The sequence below is a fragment of the Ambystoma mexicanum genome, chromosome 6q, assembly GCF_040938575.1.
Source record: "Ambystoma mexicanum isolate Mex_15411 chromosome 6q, UKY_AmexF1_1, whole genome shotgun sequence".
Taxonomy (NCBI): domain Eukaryota; kingdom Metazoa; phylum Chordata; class Amphibia; order Caudata; family Ambystomatidae; genus Ambystoma; species Ambystoma mexicanum.
Genome location: NC_090937.1, coordinates 978,978,657 through 978,992,249, shown reverse-complemented (window position 1 = coordinate 978,992,249; position 13,593 = coordinate 978,978,657). Strand labels below are relative to the sequence as shown.

General features: G+C 41.8%; 1 protein-coding gene across 1 annotated transcript in view; it reads left to right on the top strand.

The window, feature by feature from the left end:
* ENPP6 (ectonucleotide pyrophosphatase/phosphodiesterase 6) overlaps nt 1–13,593 on the top strand; it is a 490,209-nt gene that overhangs the window by 111,593 nt on the left and 365,023 nt on the right. The window lies entirely within an intron of this gene.

Below are 13,593 nucleotides of genomic sequence, written 5' to 3'. Positions count from 1 at the left end.
AAAACACTCGCACACAAATTACCCTCGAACTCCCAACAAATATCACCTGTTAGATGTCTGTCATAAATGTAGATTGCCAGGTGTGTTATATTTTCCAGTCTGGCTTCAATGTTCTAAACCATATTATCCTAGCTTTTCATTTGAGGTCTACCACGTGTCATAACAGCCTTGTTGACAACAGGCACTTTGCACACCGGCAAATGAACCCATTACATTTATGACTCTTAGGGGTACATTTCACACATGTGGGACAGTCAAAACGTGGCTCACAGACAGCAGCCCATATGGCTGCTTTCTCACTGTGAATATTTAGACAAACACGTGACCTAGCAAAGGTGTAACATTGCCAACATTTTGAAGGTCTCTCGCTAAGCTTTCTGCGTGTCTTTTAAAGTCAGGCGACAATGATACTTACAGCTATGTTTATTTTGTTGTTGAAAATATGGTGTCAATGCTTAAAGACGTTTTTAGCCCCTGGGAAGTTTTGTAGATTTGTTATACTCTAGAAATGATTGTCGTGTTGTAAAACATACCACGTGTTGTTTGCTGTTTTAGTTGTTAGTGGGAATTATCGCCATATAACTCTGTTGAAGTACAGTATTTTGATGGCTCTAGCAAAATACCGCTCAAAGAGAGCCAACTGTCCAAAATGTACATGAGTGTCCAATTGAATACCCAGCTCTGTATGTGCTACCAATGCTTTGTCACGTATATCTGTATCTGTTCAACTTTGCAGTTCGATTAAACCTATGACACTAGACACAAGACTTAGATTTAATGGCCCGTGATTGAAATTTAATAGCCATATACTTTTCCATTTTATAATATGACTGTGAATGAGTTTGTTAAAAGGTTTGTAAATACCTTCGGAACAGGGCCTAACAGTGACCGCAATGATTCTTAATCGTGCAAAACAAATCATATCGGTCTTACTTTGCATGAGCAGCCTCATATTTTCCAGAAATTGTAAAATGCAGAAGACATTGTGCTTGATTTGCCTTGTAAATAAGGTCCTGGTTAAACCATCAGTGTCCATGCGTTTCTGTATGAAATCGTTGGGTTCAACAGTTTCTAATGTACACCTGACCAATGTTTCTATGGCTTCTGTTATAACAGCTGGCACGTGTCCCAGGAACCATAACTGATCCAAGTTTACAAATCAGAATTCCTTGTAACACTCGATGACTGCAAATGTTTTACACACCTGTTGATATGCCCTCACTCTTTCTAAATACACAGGAGCATCAGGCTGTGGTGTTTGGGGTTGTGGTGTGTTAGGACAATCACGTCTGGGTATAACTAGCCTGGTCTTTTTGAAGATATTAAATAAAAGACTTTGATGGGCTCTGGACCTACACCATTTTAAGGATCATTAAGTGTCTGTACGGTTCCTCTGAACTGGTTTTCCACACCCCCCTCTGTAGAGACGTACTGACTGTAACAGTGCTTGTGTTTTCAGCTTTGCACATTGGATCACTCCTGTTGCATCTGACACTGATTAAATGCAAGCATGCTCTAGCAGTTAGCTGGCTGTTTAAAAGATGTGCCTGTTCTGTAACATGTTATTTTGTTTTCAAGTGTGAGCTATTTACTACTCACAAGCGATTGCTGTTATTAGACCCTGTTACATCTGATGATTGTGATACCCCTTGAGCGGGTATTAGTGGGCTAGGTATCACTATACCATCAAATTCAGTGGGTATCATTGGCGTAGAAGATGTGTTATGGTTTTCAAATGAGCCAGGCCCTGCAGTCCCTGGTATGCTATGTTGCACATTTTGAGCATTGCATGTTGCGCTATTAGGATAGTCAAGCTGGCTTAACAGGAATGTTCCACAACGGCCCACCGATAAGGCTGTAGTGCCCTCATCAAGCCATTTTATTAGTGTCGAAACTACCTGTTGCACATATTGAAAAGAACCCCTGATAGCAGGCCCCTCAATTTACTTTTACAATAGGGCTTCAGAGATTTCATGACAGCCAGCATTTTTTTAAAGCTCTGTTTTAAGGTGGGGTGTCTACAGGGTTTTTCCTGTTCTTTTTTTCTGAAGTTGTGGGGTATCGCACGATACTGGGGCCCGCATATATGATGGTTGCATACCTGCATACATCGGCTGTGTCATCTATAGTGATGATACTAGCATTAATGCCAGGGATGATAGCTCAGGAGCAATGTGCTTGCCTTGGAAGCAAGACAACATGGTGCAAAACAGGTTCAGTCCCCGGGTCCGCACTTAGAAACCTCTGGGTATTAAGCACGTTATAAATAACCAATTACATATTACATTACATTACATATTTTGAATGTTAGCGGGGTCTGCCTGGCGATTATCACACATCCGCTTTGAGACATTAACGCTGCTCAGCATTATGAATAATGTAAGCATTTGTGTCATTTTATATTGGTGATACCGATGGCAACACCATCTTGAATGGGTGTTATCACAAACAATCTGAATCACTGACATAGTTCTTTTGAGTTTCAACATCATGATCGTTATATGTGCTTGTGTGTTTAGCGCTTGTACTTGGGTCATTGACTAATGTTTCAGGGGCGGTTCGGAAGAGATTGTAAGCAATTTCACAAACCTCCTGAGTGAGTAGGGTTGTAACTCACCAGCCCTCAGAGCACCCAGTGCTGCATCTATACAATCAAGGTTCACACCCTCATTAACAGGCCTATCAGAAGCCCCCAGAAACACATCCTCATCCTCCCATGGGCTGATGTTTTCATACGGAGCAAGATCAGGCTCATACTGGTAAATAGACCCTACATATGCTGGCAAATGATCGGCCTGAGCTCTGGTGGTGCTATTGGGTAGGTTCATCCGGGCATTGACAACAGTATTTGCTATAATTCGATTGTTACAGTTACCTATATTATTTTCTAATTCACAAGGAATACCTGTTCCACTTTGCCCATTAGTTAACAGTGTAGACTCAGTTTTTATCTATCAAGATGTTACATGCTATCCCATAATCGGCTATGATTACCACAGCTCGGGCTGTGTCATTGCTCTGTTGAACACAACAGTGTGCCACCCGGCGATAGCAATTATCTGCTGTTGCTATAGCCCTAAGACCAAGTGCATCAGCAGAGTCCATACCAGTGCCGTCTGGTAGCGTAACACCACCTGTCCCACTATTAGGCACTTATTTACTTCTTTTGCGGCTCAAGCGTGTCCCTTTAGACCTTAACCCTACATCAACAACATGTTCATTTGTAACATTGTTCTGTACCAGTGTTTGTGGCTTTTGTCTTTTGCCGGATTGGGCATTTAAAACAGATGTTGTATCTACACAACCCATCTCTTTCTTGTGCTCTGTTCTTACCTGAGGCTGTTGAATACTCTTGAAGTGTTGTTTTAAGCACAAGCGATCCACTGTCCTGCATGATGCCACAGGGCTTGCAGGGTGGCTCATCCCCATTCCTACACATCTAGTAACGGGTTGCCCCTGTAAAGGAATTGCTGGTCTACAATGTCTGGGTATTTTGATCTTAGGACACCGATCAGTGCTTGACATAAAGACATTAATGGGCCGCATTACAAGCTTGGAGGTAGCCTTGCCTGTAATACACGCAGGCTACCTCCAAACTTGCAAAAAATCTGGCACCCGCGAATGGGCAATTACCACGTCATTACGGCTCAGCCGAACTGGTAATTGCCCATCCGCGGGTGCCAGAATGGGATGCTCTCCATTCTCATTTGAGCCCCATAGGGCTCAATGGGAATGGGGAGGCCGGATGCACCAGCACCGTTTATAACGGTGCTGGTGCATCCAACATGCTGTGCTTGCGGGTGCCTTTCATTCTGCCAGGTCAGACCTGGCGGAATGAAAGGCACCCGTGAGCAGAATTCGGAGTTTGTCGGTCTGGATACAACGGTAGTGGCAGGTTTACCGGTACCGTTGTATCCGGACCGGCAAGCTTGTAAAGAGGCCCATTTTTTTGTCGGGCGTTGTAGGGGTCCTGGTTCCAGGTGCCCTTGGTGTAAAAAAAAGACTGTGGCCTGTAGTGCCCCAATTATGCAAATCAGCCCCCAAAACAAAGGCGCTCTGATCTGTTGTATGGACACTGGTTGCAAGGGTCTTTGGTGTAACATCACACTGTGGCCTACAGCACCCCATGATGCAGATCAGCCTCCATGCAAAAGGTGCTCTGATCTTTTGTAGGGTCACCAGTTCCAGGGGACCTTGGTGTAACAAAAAAGCTATTCCGATACACTGTAGCATTCTCCACACTGTAGCTGGCTCCAGGGGACATCAGAGGTACTCTTCCATTTCTTTTAATGGATCCAGGATTGCTGTCTGTGGGTAAGCTCCATTTCACAGGGTTAGCCCCACTCTGTGGCTCCCCCACTGATTGCTGTGTGGCCCCATGTATGGAATCCATTGTAACTTTAAAGAGAGTACAAGACAGTTTGGATTTAAAACACACTCTCAACATGTCTATGAAATGCTGCCTTTAAAGGTTTCAAATATCTATAGACTAATGACATAAGGCATGGCGTCTGGCTATTCTTACCCATGCTTATAATATGGCTTTCCTGTTGAGATATAGGGTTTGTGTTGTGTCGCTATGTCCAGTAAAAAGTGGGCAGCTACTGTGCTTTGTCTGTAAACGTGTGCCAGTGCAGCGTCGTGCTCAGTGGTCAAATGCTCCAGAAGGCTTGTTCTCTTCACATGCCCAGCCTAAAGAGAAAAAGAACATTTGGATTTTAAAAATACGATCTCAACTTGTCTATAGAGCAACTGGCTTCAGAGGTTTAAAATAACTATTGATTGGCTATTTAAGGATTGTCTTACCTATTCTCACAGGAGGGTTTGAGCCTGGGTCAGGCATTGGTTGAGTGTTGCAGGGCTGTCCAGTAGAAGAGCTTTGATCATGTATTATGTAAACATGTGCTCCAACACTGGGTCGTGCCTTGCGAGCGGATAAGACATTGGTCTTCAAAGGGTCCAGCTCATTGTTATCATCATGAGGTAGCCCAACTGCTGGATTAGTGTACCACCCTACAAAGTCATCTCTTAAAGGCTATGTTAATGCCCTGTTAAGGATTATCAGATTGTAGCCACATGCCACACATGGGGTAGCAATTGCTCCGTCTCATGCTGCCCTCCGACGAATGCTTTGGACTATCATGGAATCAGACTGCCTTTTATACCAGCTAAAAGCAGGCAGATTCCAAAGGAATCCATTGCAAACACTGCTTGCTATGCATAAATGGCAAGTGGCATTTACTCAATTTCCAATACAAAGTGAACAAACTAAGGCGTATAGGCGATTATATCTTCATTTACACCTTTGTTTTGCACTTCATAGTGCAAATGACTAAAATTGCATGCAGAAGACCTGTTCGAAGGGCAATTTACATTTTTAAATAAAAGGACCACCTGTATTTTTTAAAGTGCTGAAAGCATACTGTTGTGCATTCCTTTGGGGAAACGGGAATAGGGCACCATACAGGTACATTTGCCCTGTCCACACAGACTCCGAAGGCAGCCCTCCCCTACCACGTGACGCATTAACCCCTCCCCCTGCCTCCCGAAGTTACAATTTTGTTGCGCCCCTACAAATGGTGTATGTCAGTGCTGGCCCACACTGCATCTTGGCTCTGCAGTCCTCCACACCTCATTGCATTCATGCTGCAGAGTTCACTGCAGACATGATGCATTGCAGATAGATTTCTATCTGTAATGCATGATGTTTGCAGTCCATGCCGTCTTTAGCATGCCTGCTTTCTGGAGGGAATTGCGGCTGGAAGAGTGGTCCTGGGCTCGGCCGTGTCCTAGCAGCGCAATTGCAGATCGCTTAAAAATGTTAATCTAAGCCAATCAAGACATCCTACACTGCATTGTTGTTGCACCACATAACAAGAAAGAGCAGGGGCTGAGAGCGACCGCGCGCAGAGCAGTTGCGAGTTTAGAGCCTGGCACCCATGTGTGCTTAGGTGTCTCGCACTGCTTTGGCAGATCCCAACAAGACAGCAGCTACCTACAGGTTTGGCGGTTTATCATTGGAGGAGGGAGATCCACGTTACTGGGGATGTGGGGCGCCATTGGGTTGAATAATGGCGCCTCACACCGTGACCATTCTACATAGCGCATGCTGTACATCCTTCTGGAAGATGATCCGAAGCTTTCCCTATTCTCCTTTTCAATGGCAGGAGAAAAAGCCCACTCCTCAGCAGAAGGGAGTTTAGTCCTGTTTAAGTTGGCACAACAGAGTGTTCACATTGGTGATGATAATTGTCTTTTGGGAGTCATTGAAAGCCATTCGGTCGCTTCAAATGCACGACACCCTGAGAGTTCAGGATTTAAGAGCATGATTCTTAAAGATTTGCACCGGTGCAAATCGGAGCAGCACATGAGCTTTTGTGATTTGCACCTCCTTCTTATACCCGATTCACAAAGCCTATACTGGAGCAAATCCTGAGCTACCTGTTGCATCTCCGAGATGCTCATGAGCCAATGTGATACCCAAGCATCTCCAGATGTGCTCCAGTTGTAGGCTGTGTGAATCCGGCATAAGGAAGCAGGAACACATAAGAAATGTTCATGGCATCTCTGATTTGCTCCAACAAAAATCTTTGAGAGTCAGGACCTAAATGTTTAATTTAGTGGGGAACATGTGTGCTGTTTACCTAGAACCTTTTTCAATCTTTTGGAGAAAAATTTACCATATTCAACAGAGGTTGCCATGGGCACAAAAAGGGGCAGCTTTCTTGATGCACCCGCCCGTTAAATATCATGCAAGCCTTAAGACAGGGATTAGGAGCTCTCCTAGAGTATTGGGACCATGCCATCCTGTGCTGATGCCTCAATCTGCTGCCACCTCACCTCTTTTGTATGCTTTAAGCACACTACATGCCAATTGCTACACAGAAAGGGCTGTATTAAGTAATACCATCCACACCCAATCACCCCTCGAAATGTTCCTAGGAATGTATTGCTGTGTGTCGATTCCTGGCTGTGCGTCGGTACCCGCGACTCCAGGCATGATGTCACAAGAGCCTGGAGACTGCCCCTGCTCGATAGCGCATGCAGTATAAATCAACATAATATGGGTTCAAGGGCATCTTTTTTATTTTGTTAACATTTCCACATTCAGAATCATTACATTTGTAGCAACAAAAATAAGTGTTAGAGGTCGTCAGAGCTATTACAGTAGCTCCCGCACTTTGGGGCCTTCTCTACTTGCTATTGGAACCAGATGCCTCTTTGTGAAGATAACCTACGTTTCTCCACCTTTAAAACCTATACGTTCCCATTAGCTTCTACGTGATATTAGGTTAAACTGAAAGGCTTAACCTTGCTTGGGTAAAAATCTAGGTTAGACCATGTGCTGGTAATAAAGTCATTTCTCAGCTTCAAAAAAGTAATCGCTTACCCCAAAGTTCACAGCTCAAATTGGATGCCTTTGCTCTCGAAGTACTACCTGCATCGATAAAATAGTATTGAGAGCAGAGTTTCTCATTTTCCTACTTTTGGAGGGAACACATTGTAGTTCCCAGAACTGAAAAGCCCCGACTGAAAGTGAGCAGCATTACCTCGGTTGAAAAGTATAGAAATTGCAAAACTGTCGTACATCGGCTCCAGGGGTCTAGCATTTAAACCAATGTTCCCGATTAATTGACTCGTGCCAGTTTTTGAACTTTGAACCGACTATTTGTTTTTTCTTACTTGGGTGTGTTAATAGTGGATGGTAATGTGATATGATACGAGCAGTCATTTATAACGCGCCTGTACACAAGTGCTTCCAGGCGTGTTAATAGGAACATGAATGTTTAGTTTTAGCTCATAGTTGATGATAGCTGCATTTATGAAAGAAAGTGTATGTGGCTTGACACTTTGGCGTTTGTGGAGATGTGTGTATTATATATGTATACACCCACACACACACAGCCACCAAGACCCTTAGCACATTCTCTTTGTTATAAATGCTGGTCCCATTCAGGTGATTTGAAACCATCATTTCTGCTACTAAAAAAGTGGTCTGGAAGGTAATGGGTTAACATCAGCCGCTGCCTTTTCTATACTCCTGTCACATTGCTGACTTAGCACTCTTATCACTCAGTACTTGGTCTCGTTTTCCTTTTGTATTCAAAATGTAAATACTACTAGTAACACGTTTTCATTGTTTTAATGACCAGTAGTAAAATGTTACTAATTTCATTGGGATCATTTCTCGAAACTGTTAATGTATTATCATGTTCAAAGTGTATCAAAAAGGTCAAACCTCTATGCCAATGGAATAGCCAAAACTGTTTTGTTTTGCCAGCGTATGTTGTATTTTTCTATGATACACTGTGGTTGAGTGGGCCAAGAGAGTACAAAAGAATGCCAACAACATTGGAGTACAATGAGAGATTCCAAAGTAAATTCCTCCCCCAAAATGAATACAGTAAATGGTGTCCTGCTGGTCAATACTCGGGTGCAGCAGCTGCCTTGCAAATGATCAAGGAAGAACCTATGGTGAAAGGACTGTAAAGCTCTGTTGCTTAGATGATCCCATTATCCGTACATTTGGAACTAGTTTGGCTTCATCACAACCGTGCAGTAGTGATTACACATATTCATCAATATTACGTTTATTTGAATACAAAAATATGATCCATTTCTTTTTTGTTTAGTGCAGCTTATTTACATTTTTCAAAGGAAATATCTTGTCCCCATGTTAAAAAGTTGGGTGTTCAGGGAAGCCTGAGTGGCTTTATTTCATAAAGTACCCAAAACAATATCTCAGGTTCCTAAAAATGATCGTGCTTGTGCAATGCATATTGAATAACCAATTGAATTCATGTACACTCAATCTTATTCTTAACTGTGAGAAGGCTGCAACGGGACTGTCAGGTCCCCACCTGAAAGAGTCCTTTCACCAACAAATGCTATCTACACAACAACACCTTTTGTGCACCAACCATAAGCATGTAAACACAACCAATCTTGTTTGTTTGATATTTTGAAATACTTTTTCATTACTTGTGCAATATTAAGAATTTCACAATTTACCTAGTAATTGTGGCAGATATGACCCAGGCTTTGCAATAAATTCACATTGAACCAAATATCTTGAAACAGTATAGGTAAATCAATACAATATGCTGACACATGTTTCGGTTAGGGGTTGCAATACATCTCAGCAATTAAAGTGTTTCATGCTTATGGTTGACAAAGGGTGTCGCCGTGTAGACGGCATTGGCTTTATTTCATATTCAAGTCTTATCCAATAACCACGCTGCATTTTTGATTTATCTTTCTACTGAGCTCTGTCTGGCAAGTAGAAACTGTTTCTTTGGAATTGTCTTATGTCTGTATTACATTGTTTTACTTTTCGTGCACTGAAGTTCTGTCATAAATTATAAAAAGTAGACTGAAGTTATGAAAGATATAGGTTTTTAAAGATAATATTCTGGAGTTACCGCTCCTGCTCTTTTATATGCATGCATTTGTAAAATTGTTAGCATGTTGAATGGATCTTTTGTAGAACACTGTTATATAACTATTTTTGTAGTGGTTTGATTTGTATTATTTTTTGGAAATTAAACACTTTTAAAATTCTTTTTACATAGAATAAAGTTCATCTAACTAAAATGTCATTGTCACAAGGATATCTTCAAAAACATAATTGAACTTCACATTAACAACACCAGTATTTATGCTGATCATAAAGAAGATTTAAATGTATATATTGCAAATTATAGGAACATCATCTGTTAGCATATGAAAGAGATCAGACACATAAACATTCATGAGATAAAGGTTTTTTTCATAAAGTTATGGCCTATTTTTCCCGTGGCCTTATATAAAGACTGCAGAAAAATAAAATATTGAAACCAGTTCTAGATGGTAAGCCATCACTTTCATAAGATGGAAACTGAGCAACAAGACAAAAGAGGGGAATTTCGAGGCAGTTGATTCAAATGAATCTGAGAACTCAAACTCCTCACTTTCTGATTCGAAGTAGATGTAAAAGTAGCTAAGAAGAACACTTCAAAAAGTTCATAAGGAATACATTCATAGTATTATCTAACAGGGTTTTTTTAAATTGCATAACTCAATATTGCTTCATATTTCACCATCACAGCGGTCCTTCACACATTTGCATCTTTTTTCGTTACCATAATCCTCGAATCATAAAGGTGTGATGAAGTCAGTAAACATAACATGTTCTTTACTTAAGAAAGCCATTTGCAAGCCTTGCTATTGTGCATATACATGATGTCCCATATAATCGAATGCGATACTGTGGCTTTGTCATTTCACTACATAACTATTCATATCATACTTGGAGCAGCACTAAGAATCCAATCACAAGGAAGATTGTTAGGGTTAAGCCAATTCACTTGCTGTAGATTTCCTAACTCCAAGTAAAGTTTTGAAAGGATTCCTCTGAACTTTGTCAAAATAGCCCATACTCTGGCTGGTGTCTTGCCAGGCTATATGCTTAGACACTATAAACCTTTAATGTGGAGATAACTGCATTGCCGCAATGAGTATCTGAGAAACTGATGATTCCTGAGTTAACTTGTGTCCTATGAGCTGCCACCTTTTGATTTTGACAGGTCCATTCCCATTTGGAATCAAAGCAAACACCAAGCTCGTAAATTTCTGAAGTGTTATTGTGCCAATAGAAAATCGTTGCACCACTTTGTGTGGTTTTTTCAGTCACATAACCAATGATTTCAACATATTTACAGTACCCCTCGTTTGAATTTCATTTTATTTCCTTTTCTCAAACTTACCCTATTTCATTTCTGATCATTTATCACCCTTCTGGTGCTTGCTCTTCATTCTGTATTTCTTTAGTCTCTCCTCCCTCTCCACTGTGTTCTTTCTCCTCGGTGACTTTAATCTCCATTTATCTACTACTCACTCTACATCTCTGTTTCTTGCATTAATAGACTCCTACAATCTTTTGCAATATCCATCTCTCCCTCTCATTCCACTGGCTCCTCGCTTGATCTTGTTTTCTCCTCCCTTCTGTCTGATTCTGTTATCTCTGCTTGTCCTTTCTACTCTTCTGATAATTTTCTTCTCCCCTTTCACGCCCTCCCTCCCTTGCCGTCTCCATAGTTCTTCACAAATGTTTTTCAGTCATAATCTTTGTACTTTTGACACCTGTCTTGCTTTCTTCTCCCTTCTCTTCCTCCAATTGCAACCTTTTTCTCTTCCCATTGTTGCTACGCGTTCCACTCTCAATGCTGCTCTTCATTCCTCGCTTGACTTGTTTCATTGATTGCGCCCCTTTTGACCATTAGCCAAGCCTTCTTAACCGTGGCTGACCCCGGAACTCCACTCTCTTCACTTCTTACTTAGGTGTGTGGAGCATCTTTGGAAAAAGACTCCCTCTCGCTCTGACGTTTCCTCACTCTCCTCCCTTCACTCGTCCTTTGACTCTGCTTTTGTTGCTGCTAAAAAAACATTAGTTTTCTAAACTTATTACCTCATACTCTCCTTACCCTCGATGTCTTTTTCATCTTCTGAATCAAATACTCTCTCCTCCGTCTATTTTGTTTTCTCTCTCCCCCTCGAGTTTGCCAACCTTTACATCGCTAACGTTAAGCTCTTACGTTCCTCCTCTCTGTCTACTACTTCTGCTTCTTCTTTTGTGCCACCCTATCCTTCATCTTTTCGTTCTTCTTTCCCTCCTGTTGATGAATCTTATACTGCTTCTGATCTGTCTGAACCTGCTCAGCCTACTAACCACTCTCCCTTCCCCTCTTATCACTAGACTTTTCCCTCTCTTGTTGCCAATACCTTATCTCTCTTATTAATCTTTCTTTCTCATCTGCTCTTTCCCCACTGAATATAATAGTGCAGTAATCCTTCCACTTCTGAAGAAACCTTCTTTGGATCTCTTGTCCGCCTCAAGCTACCGTCCTATTTCTCTGCTTCCTTGTCTCTCTAAAATCTTGGAACAAGTCTCCTCCTATCCCAATCACAACTCTCTTCTTCTTTTAACCCAATCTGGATTCTGATCATTTCATTCTACTGAACAACCTTTCTTTCCGTCTCTAATCTGTCCTCTCCACTAGACACTAGATCTTTCAGGGGCTTTTGATACTATCGACCACTGCACCCTCCTGTCAATGCTTCAGTCTTTGGGTTTCTCTGGCCTGGCTCTTTCTTGGTTCAGGTCATAGCTGTACAATCTGTCTTTTTTTCCGGTTTCCTGTGGTGGCTTTATCTCACCCTTGTTTCCCCGTGCCCACGGGGTTCCTCAAGGCTCTGTCGTGGGTCCTTCTTTTTTTATAAACCTCACGTCTATCTATATCATTTCTCATTTGGGATCTCATCACACTTCTACGTGGACAAATACCAACTTTATATTTATTTTTTTCTTCTCTTTATTCAAACATGGATGCATTCTCACTTTCTACACTTAAATGCTTTCAAGACTGAAATGTTCTTCTTTCCTGCCTCCGCATTTCTTTGCCACCTGCTCTCTATTAACCTTTCTCCTGCTTCCCTTTCTTTCACTCCTGCAGCCCGTGATCTAGGTGTCCTCTTTGATTCATAACTTTCCTTTTCCTCACACATGTCTAATGTTCCACGTTTCTGTCCTTTTCAGCTTTTTAACATACGTAAAGCTTGCAATTTTCTCACTTTTCATATCTGTTCACTTCAGATCACTTCACTAGTGTTCGCACGTCTCGACTACTCTTCATGTCTTCTTGTTGGTCTTTCTACTTCCCATTTTTCTCCTTTGCGATCCATCTTTAATTCCACTATTCGATCTCTTTGAACTATCCCTCCTCGTTCCTCTATTTTTCCCTCTCTTCTCTTTCAATACTGGCTATCTTTTGAACTTCGTTTACAGTTACATTTTCTTTGTGCCACCTTTAAATGTCTGCATGGACTGGCCCCACCTTATCTCGATCGTTGGTTCCCTTGTATGTCCCATCTCGGCCCTTTCGTTCTGAGTCTCAAATTATGTTAGTTTTTCGTAAGCCCTCCTGTGCCCAATCCCACTTTTGAGCTTTCTTTCTCCTTACCACCAAACTTTGGAACGCTTTGCCCCTACACATTGGATCCATCTCCTTTTATTCTATACTTGACTGTCATCTCAAAAATGACTTACTTTCCACTATGCCATAACTACTCATCTTTTGGTTGTTCTTTTTGTTTTACTAATATTTGTCTCGTTCTTTTATGTGTAGCACTTTGGCACCTTATAAACAAACAAAATACAAATTACACATCCCTGACATACTCCTGAGTAGCAAAGGCATCCGCTCTATCGCCTGCCCTGCTGCAGGTTACAAATGCGATAGTATTAGTATATAATTGCATTATAACACTTAGCATAAGTGTAACTCATACAAGGACCAGTCCACCATGTCAAAGATGGTAGATATTAATGCCAGTAAGATGCCACTTACCTTAATGACATGTTACTTAGCTATCACTGATAATATATTAATACATTGGGCCTCATCACGAGTTTGGCGGTAGCCCTTAAATCCGGCGGTAACCCTGTTACCGCCGGATTTAAGGGCCCGCCTTATCACGCCTTCGGATGATTGCCCCCCAGCTCTGAGCTGGGGGGAAATCCGCCGAGAATTTGTCGATTTTTGGCACGTTTACCGC